This window comes from Macaca fascicularis, chromosome 11 (assembly GCF_037993035.2).
Source record: "Macaca fascicularis isolate 582-1 chromosome 11, T2T-MFA8v1.1".
In the NCBI taxonomy this organism is placed as follows: Eukaryota; Metazoa; Chordata; class Mammalia; order Primates; family Cercopithecidae; genus Macaca; species Macaca fascicularis.
Genome location: NC_088385.1, coordinates 87,907,440 through 87,921,774, shown reverse-complemented (window position 1 = coordinate 87,921,774; position 14,335 = coordinate 87,907,440). Strand labels below are relative to the sequence as shown.

At 36.3% G+C, this 14,335-nt stretch overlaps 1 protein-coding gene across 1 annotated transcript in view; it reads right to left on the bottom strand.

Moving 5' to 3' along the window:
- Positions 1–14,335, bottom strand: part of ACSS3 (acyl-CoA synthetase short chain family member 3) — a 182,755-nt gene that overhangs the window by 137,444 nt on the left and 30,976 nt on the right. The gene's annotated exons all lie outside the window — the stretch shown is intronic.

The following is a 14,335-nucleotide window of genomic DNA, read 5'->3' as shown; positions in this document are numbered from 1 at the left end:
AAGAGAAGGCAACCTAGAAGCAGATAGTGAAGGGACAGTCAAAAGAAGCATTTAAGGAGGATAATTAGACAAAATGAACACAGGAAAGAAAGGAAATGGGCAGAATGGTATATAGAAGTAAGTGAAGACTGGCAGAGAATGGACAAAACTGTTAGATATGATAAAGAGAGGAAGTAAAATATTGAACACCTATTGGAATTAATAAGAAGAAAGCATTAATTACCTTAGCTAAATGAGGCAGTAGCATATTTTAGAGGACTTTGGTTATTGGTTATGTGTGTGGTAAGGAAGTTAAAAAGGCATTTTTCCAAAGTTAATCAGTGAATGAAAATAGGTAAGAAACTAGCTAGTAGTAGAAACATGGTTTCTATTTTGTTTTGTTTGTTTGTTTTTGGTTTTTTGTTTTGTTTTGTTATTGAGATGGAGTCTCGCTCTGTCACCCAGGTTGGAGTGCAGTGGCGTGATCTCGGCTCACTGCAACCTCGCCTCCTGGGTTCACGCCATTCTCCTGCCTCAGCCTCCCGAGTGGCTGGGACTACAGGTGCCCACCCCCACGCCCGGCTAATTTTTTGTGTTTTTAGTAGAGACGGGGTTTCACCATGTTAGCCAGGATGGTTTTGATCTCCTGACCTCGTGATCTGCCCACCTTGGCCTCCCAAAGTGCTGGGATTACAGGCATGACCCACCGCGCCCGGCCCATTTATGCATGTTTTTAAGAGAAAGAGCCAGCAGTGAGATCGGTATAAGATAGATTAACAGAACAAGAGCCCTAAAAAGAATTGATAGAATGGCTCCAAGAGACCAAAGAAAGATTAGCTTCTATTTTAAAAGAAGGGAAAGAGAAAACAATGGGTGTGGATACAGGCAAGTCTATAGGTCTGGTGACAATAAATTTATATAATCATTGCTGGGCTTGAATCAATGTACCCTGTTAAGCTTGAGGCACAGAGGCAGGAAAGCCAAAAGTTTAAAATAGCCTTTGGAGGGTAAAAGAGAAACTTATTCGAGAAACGCTAAAGAAAAAAAAAGCAGCATTGAAGTCCCAGTGGACACCGGAGACCGTAAATTTATATTAAATCTATATTTGTAGTTACGTGATTTTTCTTTAACAGGATTTGACGTATCAGATACAGTAATGAAGATAATAAGGAATTGGATTGAACCAGGTCTGAAGTTTTGCCACAGAAATGAAATGGATCAACAATATGCAGGAGAAGTGAGGATACTCGTAAGAGACGAGTGGTGTGGTTAAACTAGAAAACCTAACCTGGATAACAGAAAGGCGAACACAGAAGGGACCCTTACCTAGTGACTACATACCATCAAAACAATTTAAAACAGTATTTCATGAAGCCAACAAATATATTAAGAAGTGCTCAACATAACTCATCTTTAGAGAGATGCAAATCAAAACCACAGTGAGATACCATGTCACACCAGTCAGAATGGCTATTACTAAAAAATCAAAAACAACAGGTGCTGGTAAATCTGTGGAGAAAAGGGAACACATACACGCAGTTGGTGGGAATGTGAATTAGTTCAGCCACTGTGGAAAGCACTTTGGAGATTTCTCAAACAACTTAAAACAGAACTACCATTTGACCCAGCAACCCTGATACGGGGTATATACTCAAAGGAAAATAAATATTTGGTGGAAAATAAATCATTCTGCCAAAAACATACATGGACTCGTATGTTCCATCACTGCAGCACTATTCACAATAGCAGACATTGAGTCAACCTAGATACCCACCAATGGTGGACTGGATAAAGAAAATGTGGTACATATACACTACGGAATACTATGCAGCCACAAAAAAAGAACAAGATCATGTCCTTTGCAGCAACAAGGATGCAGCCGGATGTCATCCAAAGCCAATTAACACAGAGACAGAAAATCAAATATGGCATGATCTCACTTATAGATGGGATCTAAACATTGTGTACATATAGAAATAGAGAACAGAACGACACTGGGTACTGGGGCCTACTAGAGAGGGGGGTGGGAGGTGGGTGAGGGCTGAAAACCTATCAGGTACTATGCTCACTACCTGGGTGGCGGGATCATCTATACAACAAACCTCAACAACACACAATTTATCCATGTAATTAACCTGCACAGGTACCCCCTAAACCTGAAATAAAAGTTCAAAAACATACCTGTGGTATTTAAATAGGTATTGTGTTTAAAAATGCATGCTATCTAAAAATGTAGTTTCATTGCACTGTGTAAGAATACGAGAGGTTTAAAATAGACACTCTAAAAGTTATAAGCCCTAATTTACATATATTCTCTATCCTTTCTCCACCTTCTATCTACCAAAAAAGCAAAACTGTAGGATCCTCTCATGTATCTGTTTCCAGCTCGCCTTCACAAAGTCTTCCTTTAATCTTGTGGAAATTATATCCATAATTGCCCCTTTCCCTCCACCATTCAATCCAGGATTCAACTTATCCCACCTCAGGAGATGTTTAATTGAATCTGCTTTTCTCTAACACTAACATTTCCAATAATTTTTAATTAATATTCATTTATTTCCCTCCCTTATGAGTACTGCAAGAATATTGATTTTTTTTTTTTTTTTTTTACTGCTAATGCATTGTATTTCAACTATATTATATGTTAAGCAGTTGGGTAGCCTGACTGGAACCCAGACACCACTCAGAAAAGTACCATTCATAGATACATAGAGAAATAGAGTACAAACTCCTATTTAAAATTTTTCAAATGATTTTTTAAAACATAACACAATTCAAAGTTGATTACTTTCTGTACATTTCCTAGAGTATTTGTAAAGAAAATATCCCAAGTGCTGAAGCAAACTTTATTACATATAAAAAATATGTAACCCACCTGGACTAAAATGAAAAAGAAAATTCAACTCTTAGAGAAGTAAATTTTCACAGTTATACATTCACATACCTTTATACAAGGATTCTGAAAAATCTAGCATAATTTTGTGGCTAATGTACACATTTTTCCAAATGAGTGTTTGAAAAGATAAAGAATCTACTACACTCTATTAAAAAAGACTATTTAATACAACACAAGTTTATGTAAGTCATCTAGATAAGGTTATATTCCTTCAGTGAACATAATATGATAGTATGATAGTAATAACTGCCTCACATATTTGTTTATACAATAATAAACATGCAAAATGTGAAACAAAGTTGTCACTTTAAAACTGTCACTGTTGTCTGCTATATACACTTCATTAAAGGGCTAACAAATAATATTTTTTAAAGAACATGAATTTCTACTGTTAATGAAGGCCAGATTCCTTTTCTCTTGATCTAATAAATTGTTTATTGTAGTGTTTCTCCAAGTAGAGTCTGTAGAGAGATTCTCAGGGCCCATGAGTTCTCCCTGAGAATTTTTTAACGTTGTGTTTTCATTTTGATACAATTAAAAAACAATAGGCCAGGCGCAGTGGCTCACGTCTGTAATCCCAGCACTTTGGGAGGTCAAGGTGGGCAGATCAAGAGGTCAGGAGATCAAGACCATCCTGACCAGCATGGTGAGTCCCTATCTCTACTAAAATACAAACATTAGCGAGGTGTGTTGCCGTGCACCTGTAGTCCTAGCTACTCTGGAGGCTGAGGAAGGAGAATTTCTTGAACCAGGAGGCGGAGGCTGCAGTCAGCCAAGATCACGCCACTGCACTCCAGCCTGGGCGTCAGAGTGAGACTGTCTCAAAATAATAACAATAATAATAATAATAATACAGCATACTCTGGATTATCTGAGCACTCATGCAATTTCACTGTGTTTGTTTTTGTAACCTCATGCAGAATAAGTAAAGGTCAGATAAGGTTATAGCACATTGGATAATCAAAGGCTCTATGGAAGTTCAATTACTAATATGTGACAAGAGAACTGAGACATCACAGGGAACATGTCACCAAACTCAAAGCCCCAGGGTCACAGCATCAAACACATTTTACAATCAGTCATTCAGCTCCAGCAAGGCAATGTCATTCATTATATTAAATTAATATTGTCATGTTGAGCTTGATTGGCTTTGTGGGTTTGTTCTTACCCTCCCTGTAACTCAGATTTGGCTTTATATATGTAGTAAGCTGTAAAACGGGAACATTAAGGCCTAGGCTTAATAATACACTAAAATAAAAATAATTTAAGTCAACACCAAAAGTGTGTAAAAACTTTTTGTCTTTATAAAGCATTTATATGCCTCACTATTTCATGGAAAAAAAAAATGCCCAGTTAGTTTCTTAGAGGCTTTTTCCTCTTAAAGAAAGACAAATATAAAAGATGCAAAAGATGTAAACAGGAATCCTGCTGCATTGTTTAGATCAATTCTGCTGTGATTATTTAATGAAAGTTCTAAAACAAACACCCCCAGCACTTCCACAGGCAGTACATAAAACATGACAACAATCCTGAGTACACCAACCACACTTCCCAGGATTGGGCAATGTTCCTGTTAACCTTTACAGTTTCATTGATCAATACAACCCAAAAGCCAATCAATATATGTGAAAGTCTCATAGAGAACTTGCTAAATATCCCAGGAATGGCACAAGGACATGAGATCATTGCAATAGCTGGGTCAGTTTTAACATCTACATCACTCAACCAAGGAGCCCCGTACGCATTTAAAGAGAAGAAAAATTCACAATTACAGTGCATACACTAGTAACTAATAAACAAAACAAACATAGACCATCATATGTGCCAAGAATTTATGATAAATATTCTAAAATATATCAAATTTCCCATAAAACCTATACATGATAAAGTTAACATTATTCAACTTTCTAATGGAAATGAAATGCTTTTAAATCAAGTATGGCATGAGAAAATGAACAATCAATATCTCCAAGGTCTCTAATCTTGACAATATAGGTTGAATGCAACCTATATTGATTTATTCAAATTCATTTTACTTAACTATTACATATATCTACACAGTGCACAAACGTGAGCATAAAACTTCCAAATGAATTAAAATATTCAGTGGCATCATTTTTCATAGCTACATATTTATTTCAAAAAACCTTATATGAAAAATACTTTGTCTTATATACTCAAAATGTGGTTCTAATATATTAATTTGCATCACTTTAGCTCAGTATCCTCAATTTATGTTAGTTAGCTTTATACTCTACTTGTTATGAAAGTTGTGCTTGGTTAAATGATTTTGTAGTTTCATATGTTAATTTTTAAAGGCCAGAAACAGAAAGTTGTTGATGCGTGTAGCTGTCTTTACATTGCTGTATAACAGGTACTGGTGTTCATCGTGACCAACTCTCCTCACTTCCACTTGTAAGGACATTTTTTTTCTTCTTCTATTCTCTTCCTACTAAACTTTGACTGCCTGTCTCCTTCCTTTATTCTCCAATGATCTTTCTATATTGTTTCCTACTTAATTCATCTTCTTGCCCTAGAACTTAAGACAACAAAAGCAGTCGGTTTTGTTCTCGGGGTGCACATTTTCATTATTAACTATGTCAAATCCACCTCGTCGATAAATCTGCAGACCTTCAGGGGACACCTGTAGAAGGGTCACCTATGGGTGGGGCACACAATTCTATTTTTATTACCTGACCTAGCTTCTACATCACCTCCACAGTGAAGCCTTCTCTGAACTGCTGTGGCCAGGTTGGTCCTTTCTCCATGCTGCAAATGCACAAAGCTTTGTTGTTACATTATCACACTACATTCAGTAGCTTTTGTGTATTTCTCACTGGGCAAACTATAAACTCCTGAAATTCTGGAATCATGTTTTAATTCATCTGTGTGGCCCCACTGCCTAATTCAATAAATAATACACAATAAGCATTCAGTATGTGTCTGAGGAATACATCTCTGACAGCTTTGTTCTTAATCTCTAGCGTGCCACCTATGAGATTTCAATTTCAGCTATTATTTATTTCCCTGGACTTACAATTTATTGACATTAACAGGTTACAATTATTTATGTGTAAGATCTGATATTTATTTTGCCTATGAAATGAAACAGTACTTGTGGCAGGAACTCCTAACTCCCCATCAAGATGCCTCCACCTACCCTACTTTTTCCAGCCTTCCTGGCAGCCAATAGCCAAATGGGATGTGTGTGGAAGGCATATATGATATTTCTCTGTGTGGATATTAAATACCATGTCCATTCCTCTGTATCCTCCTCCACCTTCCCAAGAGTTGGGACATACATGTCTTTGCCTCAGCTTCAATGATGCAGAGGAAGGCAATGAGCTGGAAGATGAAGGTTCAATAAGACTTAATAATCTCGGGTCATGCCAAGCTAAACCTCATAATCTTTAGATTATTACAAAAGAGAAATACATTATTTAAAAAAATTAAGCCACTATATTACTGCACATCCTTATTTTAGCAGCTTAGCCTTTGACCTAACATTTACAAATTTGGGTGGGAGGGGGGATAGTGTATCAATTACTAAGTAAAGGTTTAATTATGAAAATCATCCTTAAAGTGTATGTGTGTATGTGAAAGAAAGAGAACTAAAGTACTTACAACAGATAATCTTCTTTTCCCAGAATTCTACTTGAAAATTATACAGAAACAATTTCTTAGAATGCTCACAAAATACCTGAAAATATGGGGATGAAGCAGGGCATTTACAGGTAACTGCTGTATAATTGGTTCAACCAGACTTCTTTCAAACACACTGGATGTAGCCAGGGATCCAAGACCAGGCACATACGCACAATAGCTTCCAGAATCTCACGGCACAGACTGTATCTATCCTATCCCTTAATTTCCCACATGTAAGTAAATACTGCTGTTCTTAGAGGATTTATGTTATGGGGTGCCGATTCATTTGTCATCTCCCTGTTTCCAATCTTACCCACTACAGTCTCTTCATCTTCAGAGATGCCAAAGTGAATTCTTTCACAATATGGAGCTTCCCATCATCCTCGAAATCAGATACAGTCTTGACCATGGCCTGCAAGGTTCTATATGATCTGACTCCTGGATACTCACCTAACATCACTTTCCAGCATTCCCTTCTCATGAGGTCTGAGTCCTCATGGCTTTTCCAATGGTCTGAATCTATTCTTGCTTCAGAGCCCTGTCTAATATAATTTTCACTCATATATTCACATAGTTCCTATCTCACTCTTTATTTGGGTCTATGCTCAAATATCATTTCATAAGTGACATGTACTTTCGCTGACAAGCCTATCTCAAATGGCAGGCAAAGTCCCTCTCTCGTCTTTTATTGTTCTTCTCTCATACCTATTTATATTGTATTATCTTTTTATTGGTAGTACATACTCCCAACTAGAATGCAATTTCCTTAAAGATTATCTCATTCACTACTGAAACCCATGGTGTCTCTAGTAGTGTCAAATATATAATATGTGTTCCATAAGCATGTTTTCAATAAAGAAATTTCACACCATGATCATTCTAGTCCAAGAAAATAAATTCAAAGCAGATGGCCTACAGATTTTCAGGTAACTTTCTAAAAGGTCAGGGTTTAGTCACCCTGAAGAAGTAAGGTAAGTGTTTTAATCAGGGCTTTAAATGAGACAGGACACAGACCTTCAAAGTCAGAAAATGAACTAAAATGAGAAAGATTCTCATTCTGTTTAAAAATAAAAATTCTTAATATATAAAAACAAAAATCACAGTGTGATGGCAAGTGATATTTTTGGAAATAATCATTTATCTTAGATAATGATTAGATTTTACTTTCTTATAAATGAATTATTAAATGTTTATTCACAAACTCATTCACTACATAATATGACTCCATGTACTATGAGGCCTACATTAGCTACTGTGTAGGTGAAAAAGTGAATAAAATATTACCTTTATCTCAAGGAGCTTTTTCTCTGGTAGGAAGATTACATAGGTACACTAATAACTGGATTAAAAAGCAAAAATGAACCAATACATTAGGAGAAGGTGTAAGCAAAGTGCTCTGGACTTCAAAGAGTGGTAAAATAGTTTCTAGCATGGGGGGAAGTGAAACGAAGTGAGTTTACACTTCCAACAGGGGTCTTGATTTCATGGACAATATAATTTCTAAAAATCTGGCTGAGAATATTCAAGGGGTTGGTTGTATTGTTGCTCTTTTGGATTCAGTTTGAAACAGTTTTTAGCCACTTATAATTGTGAACAAATGGGGAAAATAGGAAATACTAAATAGTTGCTTCATCATTTAATAATTCCCTATATTTTCTATTAAAATTTGTCTAGTACTTATCTTCTTTATATTGAATCCTCTCGAAATTTAACCTAAATTTTAGTAAGTTGTAAAGTGCTTTAAAACAAAGTTCCAGTTACAATTTTGATAAAAATTTAAGTCATTATTTAGCATATACTCATCTAATTAAAATGAAATACAAGGCTTTCTGCTTGTGTACATTATATGTACACAAGCATTATACAATATATACATTATACATGCATTATACAACATAGCTCACAAAAAAATATGGTTGGACCACTTAAAATTTTAAGACCACTTAAAATCAATGTAACTAGAGTCTTTTAACATTAATAAATGCATTAACACAGCATAAGCTTCTGTAGATCCTTGAACACTAGCACTGGTGCTTCCTGTTGCATAAGATTCTACTGGCGAGCTTTCATTTCAAAATGTGCTTTCAAAGAATGGCCAGTAGAGACTGAGAGAGTGTAGATCTTAATATTAATTATTTTCAAAACAAGGGCAAATGTCTTCCCAACTTTAGATTCCTAAAATCATTTAACTCACCAACAGTTCACTAAAGAATCTTTATTATTTTTCTTAAGGCTTTCTAATATTGGTAAGGTCTTCTCTTTAATTGTGAGAATGTCTCTCTCTAAAACTTCAAAACATGGCATGCTAATAATCCAATAAAAAATTAATGGACAAAAGATATTAATGGCACTTCAGAGAACAGTATCAGCATTTAGTCAGGTGTAGTGGCTCACACCTATAATTCTAACACTTTGGGAGGCTGAGATGGGAGGATTGCTTGAGCCCAGGAGTTTGAGACCAGCCTGGGATATAGCGAGATACCATCTCTGCAAACATAAAATAAAACAAAATAAAAGACAAATGACCATCAGGCACCGGATAAGAAGTTCAACTTTATTTGTCATTAGGGAAAAAAATAAATAAATCACAATGCAATACCACTATGCATTCACTAGAAAGGGCAAAATTAGAAAGATCTGGAATTGTCAACACTAAGTGTTTACAGCTGACATTCTCATAAACTGCAGATAGGAATATAAATTAGTGCAACTACTCTGGAAAATTGTTTGGCACTATCTACTAATGTCCAACGTGGGAATACCCTATGAACGATTCATCTCATTCCTAAGCTCATCCCCAATAAAATGCATAAATATTGTCAACAAAATTTGTGTACAAACATATTTATAGCAACATTATTTGTAATAACCCCAAACCAGACATTACCCAAATAAGCAAACTACAACCTCTTGCAATGAAATGAGTGAAACTCATCAACAGAAAGTTGAGTGAAAAAAATCCAGACTCTAAAGAGTACATGGTATTACTCAATTTGTATAAAGCTCAAAAGCAGGTAAACCTTTAGATGTCTGAATAGCAATCATGTAGGGGCTGAGTAAGAAATGACTAAACAGAGGTATAACATGGGCTTCTGGGGGCCTGGAATATTCTGTTTCCTTGCCTGCTTACATGGAATTATTTTGTTTGTGAAAATCTAACAAAATTTATTCTTGTGATCTGTTCTCCTATCTGAATATATATTATATATCAATAAAAGTTCAAAAATTGCATGCCAGGAAAAGAAACGCATGAACAACTATAACTTCTACCTCATACTAGCATCATTCCCCCATTTACCAAGCATGGAAAAGGTAATTTAACTTACAGAGACACACTTTTTAGTGGCACTGACTATAATACAAATGAAGTTTTTATTGTTTATTTAGGAAATTTAAGGAAAGGAAACAGATAATACACGCCACTGCATCTTTTCCCCTGAACAAAGACAACCACTGACAGGGCTGAATTTCTGCAAGTCCTGGATTTTGTGTCTTAAGTGTTTGCTTAAGGAAATACTGATATGACAGATGAAACAATGTCAGATTATCTTACTCTGACATATGTCTGGGTAGATGGAATACATACTTTGAAGAAAATATCCTACAGGGCAGGGGTTGGAAGGAAGAATTCTCATGGGACATGGTCCTTGATTTCAGAATACTTTTTTCCTCTAAATTATTTGACCTTTATAATTACAACTACTGCCATAATTATGTTTCAAAAAATTACCTTTAGTTAAGATAATAGGCATTTGCTGTTTGAATTAAATCAGGAAAATTAAACACACAATTGGTTTTATCAATTTTCCCAGTATACATGTATTCATGAAAATTGCTCAAATGCCCTTCAGGGGTCACGTTCTTATTTAGTGAATAAATACATAAAAATACACAATTGTTGAAATAAAAAAAAAAAACAGAGCACACTTGCCACACACAGAAGTAAATTCAAAATAAAATTAGTGATGGTGAAAATAAATATAAGGATACTTTAAAATGACTAGAAGTATATATATAAGAAATATATACACATATAAATACACTCTCACATATACCTTTTATTTCACTGAGGCTTAATATAATGACTAACTTGGCAAGAGCTAACAAGAGCCAGGATACAATAAAAATATACATGTCTTCTAGAATGCAGATCTTCTGAGTTATAAGTATGGGAAATCCAAGGAGGATATATTCATCTTGAACTACCAAGCTGAATGTAAATAAATTAAAATCCTTCACAGATAGAATTGGAGTTTACTTGGAAAGATAATCCAATTCCATTACTGATACAATTTAAATCTAAGACATTCCTACAGTAAAAGAAGCTAGAGTCATTTAGAAATTTCAAGAAGTATTTCATTCATTTATTCTTTCATTGACTCATTCATCATTCAACAACTATTCACTACATGCAAGGCACCGTTCTGCAAACAAATACAAAGTCACTGCCCTCATGGAACTTACACTCTAGAAGAGAAAATGACACTAAAAAAGACAGAATAATAAAATGTAAGGAATGATACTGAATAATAAATACTAAATTAAAAACAAAGTGAAGACCGGGCGCGGTGGCTCAAGCCTGTAATCCCAGCACTTTGGGAGGCCAAGACGGGCGAATCACGAGGTCAGCAGATCGAGATCATCCTGGCTAACACGGTGAAACCCCGTCTCTACTAAAAAATGCAAAAAACTAGCCGGGCGAGGTGGTGGGCGCCTGTAGTCCCAGCTACTCGGGAGGCTGAGGCAGGAGAATGGCTAAACCCGGGAGGCGGAGCTTGCAGTGAGCTGAGATCCGGCCACTGCACTTCAGCCTGGGCTACAGAGTGAGACTCTGCCTCAAAAAAAAAAAAAAAAGAAAGAAAGAAAGTGAAAAAATGAATTTATGAAGTTGTGTGGAAAGGAACATTTGTATTTCGTGTGCTCAGAAAACATCTCACTGAGAACATAACATTCAGGTAACATGGACCATAAGATATGTAGAGGAAAAATTATTTCAAGTGGAGGGTAGGCAATCGGGATAACTTTAGGCATTAACTCTTCCAGAAATCTCCCTAGACTCTATTTACCTCTGACTGAGTTGACTGCCTTCACATGTGTTCCTACAGAATATAACATTAACCCCTATTATGATCCTTATTCGGTTATATTGAAATTGCTTGTTTACATGTTTTCTTATCTCCTTGACAATAAGAAATGGGTTCATTTACTTTGTATCACTTATTCCTATCAGGGTTTGGCATACAAAACAAATATTTGTTGAATGAATGATGGATCTTAAACTAGGTCCAAATCTCTGTACAAAGACCTTAATAAAGGATTATTTTAAGTATTTTCAGATGTATAGAAAAAATGATAGTTTTGGAAAACTTCCGCTTCTCGATCATTCTGTAAAATTTTCAGATCTTTCATGTTACCAAGACAAAGTAGCCTGTCTTGTTGGCTCATTAATTAAATAAGAAATACAAACTAATTTAATCAAGTATTATCTAGCCAGAAACTTCCAGTAGAAATGAAACATGGGAGATTAAAACAAGTAACGTAAAAAGGCACTTCTTTTTGTTTGTTCTCAATGGAATTATCCATTAAATCTTTTCTTTCTCTGTCTTCTCTACTTAACAAAATAAAGGCCACAGGGAATCAGAAGCAAGTAATCAAAGTAGCACACAATGCTTCTCTCTTTCCTAACAGTTCTTCCTTTAGTACTTTAGAGAAGAAAAGCCTGGGGAATCAGAGCTGTCAGCAGGTGAGAGAAACAGTCCTTTCAGCTACTTTGATATCAGGCTAAACTGAAACCAGGGAACCAGCACAAACACAGAAAGGGTTTGAAAAATGAGTTAGCAGGAAAGCTTCTAAGCAAAACATATGTGTATAATTGTCATATACACTTATGTAATTAATTAATTGAAAACCAACAATAGAAAATGAGAATGGCAACATCTCTTCTTATTTTAGGTTTCTCTAAAGCTTTTTCCTTGACTCTGATGTTTGATTATGTATCAAATTCAATATGTGGATATAGGTAATATTTTTACAATATGTAAGTAAACTTACATTTTGGTATACATTTGTATACCAATAAGAATTTGCCAGTGTTTTCATGAGAGTGCAGCAATATGCCAGAATCACAGGCACAATTTTTAATCATAGACTAAACCTCTTCTAAGCTGAAAATGCAATCCTAAAACAAAACATAGATTATAATAGGTTTTCAGGAAATCTACATTATCTCTTACAATAGAAAGCAACCTCATAAGAATAACAAGCTCATTTGGTAACAGAGTGCCTTTCTAACTCACCCCCAATGTGAGAGCTGTATCTGTATACTTAATCCCAAAAATATAGTTTTCAGTTACAGACCAATAAAAAATACCAAACGATGTATTTGCAGCATTATTTTGTTTTTTTTTTTTTCTGTCTTGAGCTGCCCAGCATTTGAACCCCATTCTTAGTAGACTGAAATTCCCCTTGTTTGCATCCTAGAGGGAGAGAGGGCCCCAGTTCCTACTATTAAATCAAAAGAGGACAAGATATTTCTTCCCCACTGCCTGATTGTTTAGGCAAGTCACCTAAGTTTGGCCAAGTGAGTGCTGTATGGTAGACGCCTCGACAGCAATGACTTGACTTGACCATACCCTGAGAAAGACCCTGTATGACAGGCACACCTGAATATGTGTTCAGATTGCTGAGCTAGGGAATACAAATACAGGAGTGGCCAATCCACATATCCATTCCTTATATCTGAGGAATATGTCAGCCCTATCCAGTCTGGGATCAAAGCCTTTTGATTTAGGGTAAATGGAAGTTGCCAGGCAGAGACTGTTAGGGGGATGGTGCTAAGTGAAGATGCTATAGAAACTGCATGCTTTTTGCAAGTCGTGCGGTTCTCCTGCCCAGCCTGCCACCAGTGGACTCTCCCCAGTATGTAAGGCCCCAGTAAAACCCCATGACTTGTATGGGGCTCTGGGTCTCTTCTTTGGCCTCTTGAACTTGGTGCCATCCCCACTGGAGTCAATAGGGGTTCAGCACAACAGATGTTCCTACTCTGTCTTTCAATCTAGAAGATTGACTCAAGGCAGCGAGCCTAGTTACTGGACAGTTTGTGGGTTCTTCTTAACTCCTCACATCTGCTCTTTCTCCCTTAGGGTTTACTATTTTTCTAAGCCTGGCTCTTCAGTCTTCCCTTTTCATAAGGTCTTTCTTTAATGTTTAAATTAGCTGAGGTTGGAATTTGTTGCTACAACCAGGCTGACACCCAGTCTAAGCAAATCGGTCTAACTCTTCTCTCTTGTTTGCAACAACTCAGTACTGGAAAGGTGATTATTTAATCTGAGTTGCCTTTCTTGAAATTTCTTACAAGGCAAAATAAGAACTTGCTGATGAAAAAGAATATAATTTCAAAGAGTCAGGGAGAGTTGATGAAACTTTCTAAAAATGGAATGGAACCCTTAAATGGGTTCAAAAAGCAAAAGGAGAGAATGCAATTTTAAAAGCCTTCATGTCAAAGCAAATGCCTCCAAACCCTGGCATGACAGACTCTGCTCAACTTCTGTTTCTCAACCAGTGGCAATCTTACCATTCAGCAGACATTAGCAATGTGTGCAGACATCGCAACTCGGGGAGGTGGGGGTGTGTTATCAGCATCTGTTAGGTGGAGGCAGGGATGCTGCAATGTGTGCAGACATCGCAACTCGGGGAGGTGGGGGTGTGTTATCAGCATCTGTTAAGTGGAGGCAGGGATGCTGCTAAATATCGTGCCACATACATGGCAGCACCCACAACAAAATATTATCTGATCCAAAATATCAATAGTGCCAA